The sequence below is a fragment of the Echinops telfairi genome, unplaced genomic scaffold (genome assembly GCF_000313985.2).
Source record: "Echinops telfairi isolate 266 unplaced genomic scaffold, ASM31398v2 ScPeMD7_5;HRSCAF=22, whole genome shotgun sequence".
Lineage (NCBI taxonomy): Eukaryota > Metazoa > Chordata > Mammalia > Afrosoricida > Tenrecidae > Echinops > Echinops telfairi.
In genome coordinates this window covers 36,634,124-36,637,206 of record NW_022103901.1, presented here as the reverse complement: position 1 = coordinate 36,637,206, position 3,083 = coordinate 36,634,124, and positions in this window count along the sequence as shown.

The window sequence follows — 3,083 nt, the reverse complement described above, 5'->3', positions numbered from 1 at the left end:
GAAAATCAACGTGGTTGAACTACAATGGCAAAATCTGTCTCTCAATAAGCAATTCAAAATCTCATTTCAACCATTTACTTTTTAATTTGGTTGGTTGATAGCCTCTCTAAAAATGAGAGGGCTTCTGAAAGCTTGTGAGAAAAATGGAATGGAAAGAAATGGGCTTTGTTGAAGCCTCTTCTGTGCATGGTCAGTGGTCAGCCAGAAGTTCAAGCAAAGTTTATCCACAGACCCTTGGGCCCTCCTTTCTTGTTTTTTCATTCCTAGGACCCTCTCCGTATTCAGGAGTTATTATTTCCCCAACCTCTATCCTCTGACGCTTTGAGAAAGAGAGACTGTGGGTTTTCTACTGGACTTCTAGTCACCCATAGGACAAAGAAGGGCTCTTGACGCTAGATTGACAAAGCAGGAAGTGTAACCAGTGTGATTCTTTTCTTTGATGCAATGACTCCCTTCAATACATGCCTGCTCTAGCACTGCCAGGTACTTCTGTTTTGGTTTTACCTAGATTTATAGTTTTTTATTTATGTAGGATTAGTCTGGTAGAAGCAGCAGTCAGAAAATCAAACGATGGATTGCATTGGGACCATCTGTTACACAAGTCCTCTTTCAAGTTTTCAAGAACAAGGATGTCACTCAAAGGACTAAGGGATGCCTGGCTCAAGCCAGGGAGTTTCCGTCACCTCATATGCCAAAGTTGGATGCTGAATGACGACGACCCGCTCCTTAGAGGAAAGGAGGGTGAGATTTCCTCTTACACACTTCTTGCAGAAAGTTGGAATATAAAGGGTTTGCATAAAATGCCTTTTTCTGAGTTAACACACTTATTCAAGACCTGTTTTCTGTTGATTTGCTTTCATCCTCAAATTACGATAAATCTTTTATGAAAGGGGTTACTTGTTATGCATGGTATTGAACAAAAGGAGTTTTTAAAAATTCCTAGAACAATAGGATTAAAAGACAGTGGAACTTTTCTGTGAACATTTGAAGTTCTTTTGAATAAACCTAGCGAGTGAATTTATGTAATTCCATGCCTCCTCCTTGGTTTGTTTCATTTTGTGCCTCAGTTTCTGTATTACTGCAGGAAACTGTGACTGACATTTCCTGAGTTGTTTTTTTTTCTTCAAGAGACATTGTTTTAAGGGGAGGGAAAAACCGAGCTCTTCTGAATTAAACCTTCAGCAGCTACACTAAGGATATTTTATATAAAATGGTCTATTTAGAAAGTACACTGGGAAGATAACGTTATCTATTCTGATAAGTATAACAAAGTCTTATAAGAATTACTTCATTAAAGGATTCTATCCAGCATGCAAAAATACAGAGTTATTAAAAAATGTATTTATAAATGTATTTGTTACCTCCAGCTGGTATCGAATCTCTCAAACACACTCAGTGCTATTGAGAGCATCCCAGCTCATATTGACTCCTTAGGACAGAAGAAAACTCTCTCTGTGGGTTCGCGAGGCTGTCACTCTGTACAGGAGCAGAAAGCAGCCCTCTGTCTCTTCCTGGGCCCTTGGTGGAGTCGAGCTTCCCCTAATCAGCATCATTATAAAGGAGCACTTCTATAAATTAAATAATTCTACTATTCCCATCAATAACTGGAAATACATTTATGATCAAGATAACCTTAAAAACAAAACCTTTTTTCTATGTACTTATATTTATTTTTATTATTGTTATTTCATTTTTAAATCATTTTATTGGGGGCTGGTACAACTCTTATCACAATCCATCCATCCATCCATTAAAAACAAAACCTTCTTAAGTAACTTAAGTTAGGCATTTCTGGACTGTGTATAATTTAAAGAGAGTACATCTTTATTCATAAAAAGGAAGGCTATTTAAACAAACTTTACTTGGATAATATTTATATTTTATAGTATATAAGCTTAACTTAATTTCAAGGAGTTTAAACCATTACTGGTCTTAAAATTGAGTTGATAAATATTACTATTATGATTTAAATGTAGAGGTTCTTAACTTTATAGCCAAGAAAAATAAACATTTGAATCAAGGAATGAATATGTTCATTTTTTGGTCACTCTAAAGATTATGCTATAGAGGATATGTAGTAAAGACAAGAAATTGAAAATTCATTAACAGATCACTCACTTATATAATTATAATTTTATAAGTCTAATTAAAGTTTATTAAGGTCCTTTATAAAATTATTAAGTGCTCTAATGTTAATTAAAACAAAGGATTGGGTTTCTCACTATTAACAAAGCAAAATTCTCTTAAAATATTAGGTTAAAAAAATCCCCCCCACAGAGAAGTCACAGGGAAGGGATGAGTCAACCAGGTCGCAGTAAAGCATCAATGAAACGTACAATATTCCTCTGGTTCCTTGAGGCTTCCTCAACCCCCACTGTCATGACCCCAGTGCTGCCTCTCACTTCAAACTAGACTGGAGCATGTACACAGGTACAGATAAGAGGTAAGCGCTCACAACACATGGAATCCAGGAACAGGGATGGGAATAGCGAAACCAGAAGGGTAGGGGGAAGGAGGGGATCGGAAGGGGGAAAGGGGGAATCGATCACAATGATCGACACATAACCATACACCCCACTCCAGGGGGAAGAACAACAGAAACCAGCAGTCAGTGTGAGATATGAGAATAATAATAATTTATAATCTATCAAGGGGTCATAAGGGCTCGGGGGGCAGGGAGGGAAAAAAGAGGAGCTGATACCAAGGGCTCAATAGAAAGTAAATGTCTAGAAAAGAATGATGGCCACATATGTACAAATATGCCTGATACAAGTGATGTATGGATTGTAATAAGAGCCCCCAATAAAATGATCTTTTAATGAAAAACAAATTAGGTTAAAGAGTTAATGTTATTTGTAATTCAAAACCAATCTCACCACCGAGTCAATGCTGACTCATAACGACCCACCTGTGGGTTTCCAAGACTGTCGCTGTGGATGGGCATAGAAAGCCCAGTCTTTCTCCAGGGGCACTGCTGGTCTTGAAAACCGCAGCCCAATGAGTAACCACTCCACCACCAGGCCTCCTATACTTGTTTATTCTACCGAGTTATTTTTTCTATGCAAGCAGCCTAACACAAGAAT